Source organism: Neomonachus schauinslandi, chromosome 6 (assembly GCF_002201575.2).
Source record: "Neomonachus schauinslandi chromosome 6, ASM220157v2, whole genome shotgun sequence".
NCBI classification, from domain to species: Eukaryota; Metazoa; Chordata; class Mammalia; order Carnivora; family Phocidae; genus Neomonachus; species Neomonachus schauinslandi.
Window position 1 is genome coordinate 147,760,478 of NC_058408.1, and position 17,398 is coordinate 147,777,875.

Below are 17,398 nucleotides of genomic sequence, written 5' to 3' on the forward strand. Positions count from 1 at the left end.
CAGACTTTGAGAAATTGTCTCAATAAAGGAGAACTTCATTTGGCCTTAGGTAAAAGCCAATCAATAAATTAGTTGGCTGAGGGCACAGACGTGAAGGGAGAAAGAATAAGGGTCAGGACAGCGATCTGTGTAAAAACAGGACGGCAGCAAGAGTCAAGGAGGTGGGGAGGGGGGCAAAGCAATTGATGAAGGGCAACAAAATAAAATGAGATGAAAAGCTGCTCCAGCCCCAGCGCGCCATTTCCCGGTGATGTATACGCTAGCTGAAGCTTCGTTAGCGGTGTAGCCTTGCAAGCGGCGGAGAGGGCGCAAGGGGGCGGGGGGCTTGATGGCCCCCGTCTCTCCCCGCCCCCCCGCCCCGCCCCAGTCATCTGTTTTCCCCTGGTAGTGGTCTCCATTAGGGTAGAGGGGCGATCCATCAGAAGCCAGCGGCTCGGGGACGTCCCGGGCGGGTAATTGCGCAGTGAGAGGCCGCGGGCCCCGCCGCGGCGAGCCGGCCGGGCGGTGCGCTCAGTCCCCGCAGGTGCCAGGGGCGGCGGCCCGGGCCCGGCTGGCCCCGCTGGCCTCGCGCACCTTGAGTCATGGCGACAGAAGTCTTCCCGTCGGCGTTTACGCCGCACCTCCCCGGCTACACTACTGTTATTTAGCATCCGCCTGCCATCCATAAAGCACTTCATCGCCGTTTGTTTGTTATTTCTGACTCTCCTGAGGTTCGCTGTTCTCATTCCCAGTCTGGAGGGGAGAGGGAGAGGGAGAGGGAGGGAGGGAGGGAGACAGAGGTGGGCGGGGGGGGGGGGGGGGGGGAGGGAGACATGGAGGGAGGGAGAGAGAGAGGAGACCCTGCCCCAGGCTGCTACCTGCACACCCCGCCCCCCGCAGGCCCCTGCACAGGTGGGAAGCCTGGCTCCCCCCCCAAGGGCCCTGTCCCCCTCAGCAGCAGCACCTGTCGGGTGAGGGCGGCGGAGCTGGAAATACGGGAACTCGCATCTGGTCCTCTCTCCCCCACTGTTCCGTTTTATGACCGTGGGCAAATCTTTCAGTGTCTTTGGTGTGTCCTGAGCTATAAAAGGACAAATTATGGTGGCCCCTCCCCGCCGCCCCCCACCCCCGCGAAGTCCTGCCGGATCTTTTGTTTTTCCCTACTGTAATAAATCTGAGAGACCAAATATGATGATCAAGAAGAAAATCCACCGAGTTCTGAGAAAGGGCACGTTTCTACACTCTCCTGCTCGCCCGCGTCCTTGCTGGAAAGGCCGTCCTCTGGGGAGGGGGGGTGGAGGGGTCCCCAACCCCTCTCCCCTTCCACTTCCTCGCTTCATTTCCCATCTGTGCCTCCTTAGCTCGAGGCCTTCCAACGGCCCCTACCTCCCGGGAGTCAAAGTGGCTCCCCGGAGTGGCCTCCCGGGACTGGCCCCCTCCCCGACTGTAACCGCCAGGCCTCCTCCCCGCTCCGGGCCCGGCTCGCTGGACTCCAGCCACGCCGGCCTTGCAGCTCCCCCTGCACACCTGCCTCGCCTCTGCTTCTCCGCGCTGGCTGGTTCACAAGTTCCCGATCCTGGTCACCTCCGGGGCTCCGCCCTGGTGACACCTGCTCAGGGAGGGCTTCCCTGACCATCCTTGGCACCCCCTGCCTTATTTTCCTCATAGCACTTGCCGCCAGCTGACATGCTTGGCACCCTCCTTGTGCGTTTGCTCGTGTCCACCTCCCCAGACCCGAACCTCTGCAGGGCGGGGATTTTGCGGCTTTGTTCCCTTCTCTATGTTGAGTAGCTTCACTGGTTTCTGACTCTTGGTAGACAGTAAACATTTACCGAATAAGTGAATATAGCTCTACTGTAGCAATTAATAGTGATAATGCTAAACATTTGCACTACAATTTGCAAAGCACTCTGAATGCAAAGCAAGACAGCATTCATGTATTTTCATATCTTGAAGGTACGTTTGCTGGTCACAAACTTGGATGTGCAAAGAGGATCACTTTATGTCTACTGGGAGTGAACTTGTTTCCAAATGCCTGATTCATGGAGGGCAGAAGAGTTCCTCCTGCCCATAGGAGGCTACTCTAATTTTCACCCCCTCCCCTCTCCCTGGACAGGCTCTAGGGTACCAGCCCCTGCTGTGCTGGGTCCTCTCTGGCTGGCCTCAGTGGAGAACTGGCAGGCTCTGACATGCCTCACCCCGACCCTGTTTTTCTGGGGTGCTCATCCTGGGAAAGGCCCACATCCTCCTGCCCTGCCAGGCTGGGGAGCCCACTGGCAGCCTCGCCCTGGAGCCCAGCCAGGGAACAAGCAGACTACAGGTCCTCTTGCACTCCACTCAGGCTCGAGGAGAGTTTTCGGATTCCAGAGCCCTGAGGAATCATGGGTTCTTCCTTCTGCTCAGGGTTGTGAGCTCATTATGCCCTGAGACTCCTTCCTCTCAGAGTGCCAGTGGGGAACCACTTTGTGTTATCTAACGTTGAGTCTCCGGACCCATCCGGGGAATCTCAGATGACACTTGGGGCATTGTGTGAGAAGAGGACCTTCACCAGCATTTAGACCCCAGCCTCCTCCCCCAGTTCTTTTAGCCTGTCCCATGCCACCCAGAGAGCAGGGGAACCATCCTGCTGGCACACATCTTTCTCTCTACTGTGGTTCACACCCCAGTCTACCAGATTTCAGGTTTTTTTTAAGATTTATTTATTTATTTTAGAGAGAAAGAGCACCAGTGGAGAGGGGCAGAGGGAGAGGGAGAGAATCTCAAAGTAGACTCTTGGCTGAGGGCTGAGCTCAACTCAGGGCTTGATCTCACGACCCTGAGATCATGACCTGAGCCAAAATCACCAGTCGGGCAAGTAACCGACTGAGCCTCCCAAGCACCCCCACCAGATTTCAGTTCTGATGGGCCAGTCATGTTTTTAGAAATCCCCAGAGCCATGTCTCTCTCCAGAACCTGGTGCTTGCAAACCAAAGGCAAGGCTGGAGGTTGAACAATGGTGCACATGGACTTTCAACAGTCTGCATTGAAACTCAAATGGAAAACACAGGAATGACCCAGAAGGAAAGTATGATGAGTAATATTTCAAAATATTGTCTGCATGCATATGCATTGCCAATTTACAGTTTACCAGATGTTTTCACCTACAAAAGTGATATAGTCCCGTTGTAGAGACAAAACAGAGGCTTCCTGGGGAATGAGGGCACTTCCGTCCTGACATCCAGTCTTTTGGTTCTAAAATTTTTTTTCCTACGTTAACTTTGCATCTTCGGGCTCTAAGTGGTGGTAAGTATTTGATGACCTGTCACATTAGCCTAGAGACCATATCTGATCGAATCCCATGTCCCACACTTGAGAGACCTGACATGTGTGGGTTGAGAATTTCTACTCTCCAAATGCAGCTGTCCTCGAGGGGCTTATAATAGGAATCACTTCCCTTTATCTCTTTGTCTATTTCCCTTTTTCTGGTGTTTGCTGCTCTTTTAGATATCTGTAGTGTTATCTTGCTTTGTCATTTGTTTGGTATATTTCCTTGCCCAGTGTCAGACTAACAGCTGCTTTATTATACTTTCAAGTAACAATTGAAAACAACCAAATGTTCAACAACTGGGGACATGTTTGTTCAGTGAAATATTACATAGGCCCTAAAAATGAAATTAATAGATGTACAGGGAAAATTTTTAAAAGTATCTTTATGTTAAAATAATGAATAAAAAATGGTCTGTACACCATGCTACATTTTACCTGTGTAAAAATGAATCCATGTTGATAAGAACTAGAAGGAAATATGTGAAAAAAGAAAAACAACTTTGGGGTTATGGTGATTATATTAGTTAAGGTGAAGCAGGTGTTATAAAAGAGAAACTCTGAATCTCAGTGGTTTCATGAACTAGAAGTGAATTTTTGTTCACAGCAAGTCCAGTGCAGGTAATCAGGGACCCAGGCTCCTTCCAGCTGATGGTGATTCCCTCCTCTAGGGCTTTGGCATCCTCTCCATTCAGTGGTGGATAAAGACTCATGTTCTAACCCACTAGCCTAGAGGTGAGTCTATTTCCGCTCACATTTGATTGGCCTGAGGGAGTCACATGGCTCCATCTGGCTTCAAGGAAGGCTGGGAAATGTAGTCCCAGCTGGGCTGCTGCTTCCTAATCACAAGTGCACACTATGCAAGGGAGCATAGTACTTCAGTATAGGTAAGTATTTTAGTACTTTAAATGCTTTAATACTTTAGTACTCATCTGTGTCTCTCCCAGTGATATTTTTCTTTCTTTCAAGTTTTCTTTAATTTCATTAGATGTATTTTAAAATAAATATAGGTAATTAAAATTCTTCTGTATATCCTTTTATTTCAGAAGAGTGAAACAAGGACACATAAACTCAGAAAACCAAGATGACCTGGGAGTAGAAACGGGTAGGTAAAGCAGAAAGCATAAATCAAAGTCACGTCTTAGTGCATGTCAGTGTTCCCTCTCATTTCCAAACTTTTGTTCAATTATTACCTGTTATGGACTGAATTGGATCCTTCCCAAATTCATATGTTGAAGCTACAACTCCCAATGTGACTGTATTTGGAGATAGGGACTTGGAAAAGTAATTGAGGTTAAATGAGGTCATAAGAGTGGGTCCTTGATCCAAAAGAACTGGTGTTCTTAAAAGAAGAGGAAGAGACACCAGGAGTGTGTGTGTACAAAGGAAAGGCCTTGTGAGGACACAGGAAGCTGGCTGGGTGGAAGCCAGGAAGAGAGTCTTCAGGAGAAACCAAGCTGCTGTTCCTTGATCTTGGACTTCTAGCCTCCAGGAATGTGAGAAAGTAAATTTGTGTTGTTTAAGCCACCGAGTCTGTGATATTTTGTTATGGCAGCCTGAACAGGCTAACACATGACCACTCCCCCACCAATTCATTGCAAGACTCTTTGTCCCTTAAAGCTCAGGTAGGATGCTGCTTCTTCTGGAAAGCCTGCCTCTATCCCAAGCTTCATTTAATGTCTCTCCCTTGGACTTTCCCAGCATCCTGGTGTTACTCTGCCCACATTGTTCATGAAACCCAGTTATAATGCCATCTCCTTATCTAGAGTGTAAGCCCCACAACAGGAAGGACTCTATCATGTATCTCCAGGTACCCAGCACAGTGTTTGGTGAACAGTGAGTACTCACAAGGTGATGTATAACAGTTGGGAAAAATAATGCACAAACAAAAGATTTAAAAGAAAAATCTAGGAAATCAGAGGTCCACAGGGAGCTTTGGAAATCTCTGATATATTGTTAGGAATCTGGAAGGCCATGCGCATATTTAGGGATGTACACATGTCCAGGGCTATGCATATGTTCAGGAAAGACCTGAGAAGGCTCTAAGCTCTCAACTCTGAAGAACTTTGAGGCTCTGCACAAGCAGAAAGTGAGGCTAAGACAGAGTTGTAAACCACCTGGCTGTGGGTTTAAGGAGTGCTCAACATGCACACAGAGCCCCTCATCAAAGACTGGGAGATTTATCATTTCTAGACATTGAAGGAAATCTCTACCCTGTGATTAGCTGACCACTAAGCTAACTGTGCAGACTTTAGTTACATATCAAAGAATAAGACTTTACAGAATTGGTTCAGAAAAGTCAATAAAAAGCCAACAGCAACCATAATAAACAGCAACAACAACAAACCCTGTGGAGGGGGGAGGATCTGATTTCCAGAGTTGGCCACTTTATATTATTTTAAATGTCTAATTTTCAGAAACAAACAAAGAAACAAAAACACAAGGCTTGCAGATAAACAAGAAAGTGTGGTCCAAATAGAGGGGGACAAAAGTCAATAGAAACTGTCTCTGAGGAAGCCCAGACATTGGATTTACTGGACAAAGACTTTAAATTATTTATTTAAAATATGTTAAAAAACTAAGGTGCCTGGGTGGCCCAGTCAGTTAAGCATCTGCCTTTGGCTCAGGTCGTGATCCCTGGGTCCTGGGATCAAACCCTGCATCAGGCTCCCTGCTTGCTGGGTAGCCTGCCTTTCCCTCTCCCTCTGCTTACCACTCCCCCTGCTTGTGCACTCTCTCTCTCTAATAAATAAATAAAATCTTTAAGAAAAAAACTAAAAAAAATGTCAATAAAGAATGAAATGAAAGTACGCGAATGATGTCTTGCCAAACAGAGAATATCAGGTAGGGACAGAAATTGTGAGAAAGAGCCAAATAGAAGTTTTGGATTTGAAAAGTGTAATAATTGAAATGAAAAATATAGTAGAGGGGCTCAATTACAGATTTGAGTAGGCAGAGGGAAGAATCAGAAAACTTGAAGATAGGTCAACTGAAATCTTCCAGTCTGAGGACAGAAAAAAAAAAAGAAAGAAAAGAAGAGAAAAGAATGAAGAAAAATAAGCAGAGATCTGTAGGACTCCATGCAATATACCAACATATGCCTACTGAAAATCCCAGAAGGAGAGCAGAGAAAAAGGGGCAGAAAGACTATTTGAAGAAACAATGGCCAAAAACTTCCCAAGTTTGATGAAAAACATTAATCTACACATTCAAGAAGCTCAATGAATTTCAAATAGGATACACTCAGAGAGTCATAGCTAACCACATCATAATCAAACCATTGAAATTCAAAAACAAAGAGAGAATCTTAAAGGCAGCAAAAAGAAGCAACTCATCACATACAGAGAATCTTCAATAAGATTAACACCTGAGTTCTCATTAGAAATGATGGAGTCCAGAAGACAATGGGATGACATATTCAAAGTGCCAAAAGAAAAGCTACCGAGGGGGCACCTGGATGGCTTAGTTGGTTGAGCGTCTGACTCTTGGTTTCAGCTCAGGTCGTGATCTCAGGGTCATGATCTCATGGTCAATGGGATCGAGCCCTGCATCAGGCTCTATGCTGGGCATGGAGCCTGCTTGGGATTCTTTCTCTCCCTCTCCATCTGCCCCTCCCCCCACTCATGTGCTCTCTCTCTCTCAAAACAAAATAATAAACTATGTTTAAAAAAAAAGGCCACGAAGCAAAAATTAAATCTAGCAAATTATCCTTTGAAATAATAGAGAAGTTAAAAATATTCCCAGAAAAACAAGAACTGAGTCATTTGTTTCCAGTAGACCTGCTCCACAAGAAATAGTAAAAGGAGTCCTCAAGTCTAAAATGAAAAGACTCTAGGCAGCAACTTGAATCCATATGAAGAAATAAAGAATACTGGCAAAGAATACTGGCAAAGGTAATTATAAAAGAGAAGTATTTTTTTTCCTTTTTTTTCATTCTTATGTTAATCCCCATACATTACATCATTAGTTTTTGATGTAGTGTTCCATGATTCATTGTTTGTGCATAACACCCAGTGCTCCATGCAGAATGTGCCCTCCTCAATACCCATCACTAGGCTAACCCATCCTCCCACCCCCCTCCCCTCTAGAACCCTCAGTTTGTTTTTCAGAGTCCATCGTCTCTCATGGTTCGTCTACCCCTCCGATTCCCCCCTTCATTCTTCCCCTCCTGCTACCTTCTTCTTCTTCTTCTTCTTTTTCTTAACATATATTGCATTATTTGTCTCAGAGGTACAGATCTGAGATTCAATAGTCTTGCACAATTCACAGTGCTTACCAGAGCACATACCCTCCCCAATGTCTATCACCCAGTCACCCCATCCCTCCCACCCCACCCCCCACTCCAGCAACCCTCAGTTTGTTTCCTGCGATTAAGAATTCCTCATATCAGTGAGGTCATATGATACATGTCTTTCTCTGTTTGACTTATTTCACTCAACATAATACCCTCCAGTTCCATCCACGAAAAAGAGAAGTATTAATGTACTTTTAAGTCTTCTTTCTCCTATTTGATATAAAAGACAACTGCATAAAGCAATACTTATAAATTTGTGTTAATTGACATACAATGTATAAAAATGTCATTTGTATACAAGTAACAGCATAAAGAATGAGGGAGAGAACAGAACTATATAGAAGCATAGTTTTTGTATAATACTGAAATTAAGTTGGTATTAATCCAAATTTTTGTAATTTAAGTGGTAAATTAAGATGTTAATTTTGATCCATAGGGCAACCAGTAAGAAAATAACTACATTTTAAAAAATGCTAAAGTAATGACAATGGAATTAAAATGGTACATGAGAAAATATTTAACATACAAAAGGTGATAATGGAGGAATAGAGGAACAAAAGAGAAAGAAGACATAGATAAGGCAAATAGAAAAAGGCAGACATAAATCCTATCCTATCAGTAATTATATTAAATGTAAATAGATTAAAACTCTAATTAAAAGGCAGATATTGGTAAAATGGATTAAAAAAATATTCCACTGCATGCTGTCTATAATAGACATGTTTTAGGTTTAAAGACAAAAGTAGATTGAAAATCAAGGGATGTAAAAGATATATAATGCCAACAGTAATCAAAAAAGAGCTGGAATGGCTATACTAATATCAGAAAAAATAGACTTTATGTCCCAAATTGTTACTAGAGACAAAGAAGGAGATTTTATAATGATAAAAGTTCAAGAAATCAAGAGGATATAACAGCAATAAACAATTATGCACCTAATAGAGTTCCAAAATGCATGAATCCAAAACAGAATTGAAGAGAGAAATAGACAATTCAACAATGATAGTTGGTGACTTCAATGCCTCCCTTTCTTTTTTTTTTAAAGATTTTATTTATTTATTTGAGAGGGAGAGAGTGAGATAGAGTGCATGAGAGGGGGTAAGGTCAGAGGGAGAGGCAGACTTCCCACTGAGGAGGGAGCCTGATGCGGGACTCGATCCTGAGACTCCAGGATCATGACCTGAGCCGAAGGCAGTCGCTTAACCAACTGAGCCACCCAGGTGCCCCAATGCCTCACTGTCAATAACAGAGACAACCAGGCAGAAGATAACCAAGGAAATAGAAGGCCTGAACAATGCTGTAAACCAAGTCGACCTAACAGACATCTATAGGACGTTCCACCTGGCAGCAGAACACACATTCCTCTCAAGTACAAAATGGAATAGACCCCAAAATAGACAATATGTAAGGTCATAAAACAAGACTCAGTAAATTTACAGGGCTTGAAATCATACAAAGATGGGATGAAATTGGAAATCAACGACAGAAGAAAACTTGGGAAATTTATACATATGTGGAAATTCTTTTTTTTTTTTTTCAAGATTTTATTTACTTATCTGACAGAGAGAGAGAGACAGTGAGAGGGAACACAAGCAGGGGGAGTGGGAGAGGGAGAAGCAGGGAGCCCTATGCGGGGCTCGATCCCAGGACCCTGGGACCATGACCTGAGCCGAAGGCAGACGCTTACCGACTGAGCCACCCAGGCGCCCCTGCATATGTGGAAATTACACAACACATTCCAAATAACCAATGGATCAAGCCAGAAATCACAAGTGAAATCAGAAAAATCCTTTGAATGACTGAAAACAAAAACACAACATACCAAAACCTATGGCACACGGCAATGATAGTGCTTAGATGGCACAAAATACCTATAGTAGAAAAGAAAAAAATATCCTGAATCGATAACCTAAACTTCCCCCTCAAGAAACTATAAAAAGAAGAGCAAACTAAATCCAAAGCTAGGAGAAGAAAAGAAATAATAAAGATTGGAGTTGACATAAATGAAATAGAAAATAGAAAAACTATTTTTTTTTAAAGATTTTATTTATTTATTTGAGAGAGAGAGAATGAGAGACAGCACGAGAGGGAAGAGGGCAGAAGGGGAAGCAGACCCCCCGCTGAGCAGGGAGCCCGATGTGGGACTCGATCCCGGGACTCCAGGATCATGACCTGAGCTGAAGGCAGTCGCTTAACCAACTGAGCCACCCAGGTGCCCCGAAAATAGAAAAACTATTGAGAAGATCAATGAAGACCAAAAAGATAAAGAAATGGAAAAATCTTTAGACTGACCAAAAAAAAAAAAAAAAAAGACTCAAATTACTGAAAACAAGATTGAAAGAGGAGACATTACCACTAAGAGAAAGGACAATGCGGTAGTACTATGAATAACTGTACACCAAAAAAATTCAGATAACTTAGGTGAAGTGGACAAATTCCCAGAAGGACAGAAATTACTAAAACTAACTTAAAAAGAAATAGAAAATGTGAATATAAGGAGATTGAATTAGTAATAAAAAACTTTGCAAGAAGAAAAGCCCAGAACCAGGTGGCTTCACTGGTAATTTTCACCAAACCTTAAGGAAGAATGAATTAATTCTTTAGTTTAATTAATTAGTTTAATTAACTAATTAATTAATTAGTTAATTCTTCAACACCTGTTCTTCCCTAAGTCTTCCAAACGTAGAGGAATGGAGACCACTTCCCAAATCATTCTGGAGGCCAGTATTACCTTGATATCAAAACCAGACAAAGACATCACAAGAAAACTACAAACCAATACCTCCTATGAACATAGGTACAAAAATTCTCAACAAAATACCAATAAACTGAACCCAGCCACATATGAAAAAGCTTATACACCATGACCAGGTGGGACTTCTCCTGGGAATGAATGCAAGGTTGGTTCAACACCTGAAAATCAATCCATATAATGCACCATATTAATGGAATAAAAGACAAAACCCACATGATCATCTCAATAGACACGGAGAGACCTTGTGTCCAAATTCTGTCTCTGCCACTCACCGACTTTGTCACCTTGAGCAAATGTCTTGACATCTCTGAGCCTTAGTTTCCTCAGTGGTAAAGGATTAAATGAGTCACTAGAGCTAATACAATCAACATATGCTAGTAATTCTTAGTAGAGAACACGAGAAATTCCGATGCAGTAGATCAGAAGTAGGTTCAGGTATGTGTATGTGCAATTAACTAACAAGTTTTCATTGAAAGTAAAATATATGTGTTAATCTAAAAAAAAAATTGCATGGACATACACGATAAAAAGCTTCTCCCCAGTGGTGAACGGTTTCAGACATTTTCTGTGGTGCGTACGTTTTCCCACGGCCCCCTTGGATGCATGCCACGGGGTGCCACTGGGTGCCTACACTGAGACTCGTTGAATGTGTGAACCATGTTGGCACATAGCAGGTGTTCAATGAATTTCGTTTCCTCCTATCTTCTCCTGAGACATTTCTTGTGCCTCTGGTATGATTTTTATGGAGCTCATTCTTATTCAGTGTTACGAACTCTATGCTTTGTCTTCTGAACTAGCTCACGAACTCATTTGGCGGGAGGGGGGCTCTATCTTTTGCTCCTTTTATGCTCACCACAGGGTTAGGTGTACGGCAGTTGGGTAGATTTGCTTTTGAAAAATACCTTGTTGAGCGGCACCTGGGTGGCTCAGTCAGTTAGGCGTCTGCCTTCAGCCCAGGTCATGATCCCAGGTTCCTGGGATCGAGCCCCTCATCGAGCTCCCTCAAGGGAGCCTGCCAGGGAGCCTGCTTCCCCTCTCCCCCTGCTGCTCCCCCTGATTGTGCTCTCTGTCTCTCTCTGTGTCTCTGTCTCTATCAAATAAATAAAATCTTAAAAAAAAGAAAAGAAAAATACGTTGTTGAGAACATATTAGAATCGATAAGCCAAATGAAATAAGTATTTGTGCTTTAATTTTAATTCATAAACTCATTTGGAAATGTTATCATGTAGCGACAGTGCACTAGATATAGTAGATACACTATTATTTCCTCCCTCAGAGCACTTAATTTCCCGCAATGGTCGTGCCTGGGCACTGCGGACTGCAGTCACATCTACCAACATCGCGCCGAGAGCAAATAGGAGATACTGAAGCAACTGTTGAATTCACTGAATGGTAGTGAAATATGGGCTCACTGTTATTGATGAGAGAACAAAGAAAAACACAGAACCTGTTTAAGACATGAAAGATGTTAGTGTCAGGATGAGCAATGAGTTCGTACCTCTACCAAATGTGCAAAGCAGGTTTTTGGAGACAAAAACAAAAGGTTATTTTGAAGGCAATCAATTTTGTTTAATTTTAACATGGCCACATTTGTGCCAAGCGATTAACATTTTCTCGTCAGCCTAGCAACTGTGATATGGCTAAAATATTTGGCAAAATGCTGATTTTAGAAGTCAGGTGTTGTGCCAACCTTGCTAAATGATCTAGATATAATTTTTAAACCACCCAACCACTTCTCGATGATTTAAATGGGCCATAATAGCTTTTCATCGAAAGAAAGATATTTTTCTTGGTGGAAAGAAAGATATTTAAGGTACCGAAGATAATGCTGAATATTAGAAGAAAAGGAACACATTGGAGGTGTTTGAAAGGTAGAGATATTGGATATTAAAGAAAAATCACTCCCTGGAGGAATCTGCCACTACCGTTTTCCCAAGGCCAAGAGATACGGAGAGATCCTGGCGTGCTACTCTCCCCCACCCTGCTCTGGGGGATTGCAGTGAGAATGAAGAGTCCGGACTGCACACGTTGAAATTCATTTTTATTTTGACTTTGCCTTTGCATGTCAATTAGAGACTCTTTGTTAAAATGATGACATAATTTTCACAGAACTATGTTATTGTAGGCTGGAGGATATAAAGCCGCTTAAATGTGACTAATGTACTCACAAATTCCTGCCCAGAGCACCATTTCTCAAGGGGGCCTTCTGCATAGCATCTTTTTAAAGTGCAGTAGAGAGAGATGTAAATGCCCAAGAGATCCAAGCAAGGCTTTTGGCGGAGATGGGGGATAAGCTCCTTGTTCCACAGCCGACAGAGGTTGCAGGGAACCAGAGCGTCCTTTGCCTTGGACTTGTCTCCACGCTCCCTTCCTGTCTTGTGATAAGGTTACACTGAATGGGGCTGGCATCCTTCAAGGTTACTGTTCCAGAAAATATTTGCAAATAATTTGACGTGCTGTCAGCTAGCAGGCTGCAGTGAATTCTTATAATTCAACATACTAATGTAGTTTTTCATGCCTTAAGCTATAAATAAGTTGGATACGCAAAAGTTTCTATAATATTTATTTAATAACAATATTTTAAAAATAAATCTTGATTATCCCATCGCGCTCCAGTGGAAATCTTCCACTCTGATGGTTGTCTGTGACCTCAGGCGGTTTCTTCTTGCCTTTGTCTCATTTGATATCACAGAAGAAACACGCTTGTTTTTCTTTTCAAGCTTTTGGAAGTAGCACTCTGTCGCTTCTGCCTACATGCTCCTCATCCAGGTCTCTGCTTGTTAAATGACTGAACTCAATTCAAGTCGAATAACCGCAGGGGGATGGAGCCTCCACGGGCCGGGGGGCCCTGGGCTGGGGCCATGAGAAAATGAAGCAGGTGTCCCAGACCCTGACTCATAAAAGACCGATCGTACCACAAAGTGACTGCCCTCGCTTTTGAGAGAACACAGACGGGATTACTGACCAGTTCTTGGAGAAGTGGCCCTGAGTGGGACCTGCAAAGAGGTTTTTAAAATGCCATCAGGTTGTGGGCAGGGCGAGCTGCCTGTACAGACAGGGAGGTGGGAAGAGTGTGGCTCAATAAGGCAAGGCAAATCGTAGTGGCAACTTTTCTACCGGTCAGTTTCTGGAATGAGGTCATTTAAACTTTAGATCTGCCGAGTTCATCTGCATGGCCCTGGGCATGCCTGGCAGGAGGCCTCCAGGAACTTCTTGGAGCTGGGTACAAGCCAAGAGCACTGGGGCTGGTGTCACAAGGAACTGGGTCCGCTGTACTGACGGGCATCTCTCCCTTCCGAGTGTCCAGGCTACGTGTCCTTCCTCTGGGGTTGCTGTCACTGATCCTAAAGGAGCCTGGTGTCTGACAATGAAAGGACACGAAAGGGATGATCATGCTGTGTTTGCCCCACACTTTCAACAAAGTTGGACCGGGACCCTGCGGAGGGGGGCTGAGGGAGGGAACAGCATCGTGGCTTCACGTGGTTCCTGGGGATGTCCCCAGAACCAGGGCTGGTCCTGCCTTTGGGGAATGTAGCCATGTGCACAGAGGTGGCCAGCGTGCAGGGGATGGCTGCGAAAGAGTAGGTCAGCATCCGTCCGCCAGGGCAGCAGGTGTGGCTTCTCCAGTCACTCTGTCTAGTTTTATAATTGAAATATAATCCACCCACCATACAATTTGCCCATTTAAAATGTACGATTCGGTGGTTTTATATTCAGAGTTGTGTATGTACCACCACAATCAATTTTAAACACTTTTATTAGAACCCCACCTAGCTTACCTGTTTCCATCCCCCGTTCCTCTCTCCTTCCACCACCCGCCCCCAGACCCCCACTCATCTGCTTTCTGTCTCTATAGATTTGCCGTTATGGACATTTCGTAGGAGTGGAATCATATAATATGCGGTCTTGCCTGCTGGCTTCTTTCACTTAGCATGTTTTCTAGGTTCATCCATGTTGGAGCTAGACTATAAGCTCCTTAAGCAGCCGGCACACAGTAGGTGCTAAAATATGTGTTGGATGGAACAGTGTGCAAGTGGGAGTAGCCGTGGTGCGGCCATGACCGTGGCCCGCCACCCGAACACCTGGTGCCTTCCTCCCAGTTCGGCCCCTCCTGCCTTCCTTTAGTTCCACCAGGAACACGGGCTCTGGTTCATGGAGACTTGGACCACTCTGAGACTGTAAATGAGTTTTGGAGATCATAATGTGCTGTCTAAATTTAGGGAAATATTATGAACAGGGCAGTTAAAGGACACAAAACAGGTTCACCCTCTGGGGCAGAGCTAGCTTAGCAATGGCCAATTGCTTAGCAGTGCGGGTAATAATTTTATGAAGACTTTTCCCCCCTTTATTGCCCCCCACAATAAAATATGCAGGTAAGGGTTAAGCCAGGCTTGAAAATATTTTTGTTGCTTTTCGAGCATACACAATTTTGGGGAAAAGAATTTACTCATTGTAGTTATACCCTACTGAGCAGAAATATATCTACAACTATGATGTCTTTTTATATTTTAAATAAGTAGACTGGCTTTTTCTTTTTTCTCAAGCAAAGTCATAATTGTATTTATTTTAAATTTATATCCTGTCTGCTTCAAAAAGGAATTTGAGGCAGCCAGGAAAATCATAAGCTATAAAATGAGCAAGCTCCATTTTATACTAATAAAATAAAAGTTAGGATCTCATCAGTGAAACAACTTCTCTTTGTGCTGTACTGTGTGCAAATATTTGGATTACTAAAGTGAATTTATGAAGCAATTACTTTTAATGCTATAAGAGGAAATTAAGTACTCATTGATTCTTGATTTATAAGCTAGAGCTAAAGATCATGAAAAAGCAAATATAACTTAATTAAATGTCCCTTGGCTTTGCTACTATTGAGGTCTTCACTCATAAAGTTAGTAAAACAAACCATTCCTAGAACATAAATGTATATTGGTTCTTCCAGTTGGGAAGGCAAATAATTTACTGGTTAAATATATTCAGCAAAGTTAACCCAAGTGAGAGATTTTCCCAGTGTCCTCTGGGGCTTGAAGAGATAAAAGCTATTGTAGTTTTAGGGAAACCATTGTCCTGGGAATGATAGGCACTAACTTGCTGTAAAAAGGAGTAAACAAAAGGGCATCTCATTTTTTTTCTATTAGAAAATATATTTTAATATGCTCACAAAATAGACTATAGATCTGTGAAAGAAATAGAGCTTTATAGTCTATTCATTGGCTATGTACTTGTGGTTATTCATTGCTGACAGTGAACACATTAACCTGGGATAATTTAATTGAGTCTTCTAGTAATGTTGCTATTTTTCTACTCTGAAGTGTAAATGATTTTTAAAAATTGGGTTCTAAAATGTAACACTTCAAATGATGTATACAGCGAATCAAGGAGCCAGTGCAAGTCCCCTTTTGTGCTCCATGAGTTACTGATTAGAAAAGAAAGAATAAAGAAAGGAAAAATAAAAGAAAAAAACATAGCAGCAAAAGGGTGGGAAATGGAAATTAGACCCATTGGACAAGGAGTGTCAGGAACCTCCACCTGCATCTCCCTTCCCTGCAATTGTTGGTCTTTCGTGGAGATGAGTGGGGTCAGGGTTTGGGTCGCCTATCTGGTTGGGTAATGGGAGGATTTATTCAAATAAACTGTAAGTGAGCATGCCCAGCCAGAGTTTCAAAGTTTCTCCTGGCTAATGTAGGTTTTGACAAATTCTCTTCTCCATCACTAGGATAGATTGGAATCTCATCTTCAAGGGCATATCATGCTGGTTTGAGGAGGAAGTAGCAAGAGAATCAGCTTTTAGATTCTAACCAGGAAGGGTTAGGATAACCATTATGAAAAACAGAATATGCCCACTTCAAGAGGATGAAATCACCATCAGTGGGATTTGGACTTCATGGACATTTTTTAGGAAGTATTGATAGGCTAGCAGACTCCCTCTTGGGTTGGCCTTGTGCTAGGCAAACATTTTTATCTAGTGGTTGCTTTGGCATTAGGGACATTCTGTGGTGACAGAGATGTGTTTTCCATCTTGTGACTGAGTCCATGACCTTGGCCTCGCTGGCAATATGTTCTAAACACAGGTACTAACTGGACCTGGTTTGTAAACTGGGTAGACTAAGAGTACACTAAGAATATAAGAAAATCAAAGTGAAGAGACATATTAATTTGCTAGGGCTGCCATAAGTACCACAGACTAGGGGCCTAAACCACAGGCATTTATTTTCTTACAGTTCTGGGGTCTGGGAGTCTGAGATCAAGGTGTCTGCGGAGTTGGTGTCTTCAGAGTCCTCTGTTCTTGGCCTGCAGATGGTCCTCTTCTGCTTCTCCCTGTGTCTTCACATGGTCCTTCTCTGTGTGTCTGTGTCTTAATTTCTTTTTCTTGTAAGGACACCAGTCATAATGGATTAGGCATTATCTACTTACTTACTGAGAGCAGAGAGCATTTGATGAACAGGATAACCTTGAACTTTTATTTTCATAACTCCTTGGGAATGGAAGGCAAAGCTCCAGATCTATACGAGGATGGAGTCTAAAAGGAGAATCCCTGCTGGTACTCTAAAGCAGTAGTTCTTTCCTAGCTGGGGGTGATTTGGCCTACCAGGTTACATGGGGCAATGTCTGGAGACATTTTTGATTGTCATGGCTGGAGAGGTCTACTGGCATTTTCTGGATCAAGGCCAGCGATGCTGCTAAATACCCTACAATGTACAGGACAACCTCCCACAGCAGAGAATTATCTGGTTTGAGGTTGAGAAACCCTGCTCTAAAAGGTTACATTGTTAGTATAAGAGTGAACTAGAAATTAAGCCACTTTTCTCCCATCCCCCAAAGTGCAAGTAAAATTATGTTTCTAAAACATGGTGCTGGGGAAGGTGTGCCTCCATGAGTCTATAAGCACAAGATTTACACCTCAAATTTATTCTGAGGCTATTTTATCTCAGGCAAATTTAAAGGGGTTCCAGGCTGATCATCCTCCTAGGTGCTTGGCAGAAGCAAATTATCTCTCTTCTCTCTGGGCAAGTCCACCTTCAACTTGTGTCTCAACTAACCCACACATATAAACTTCTGAGAAATAC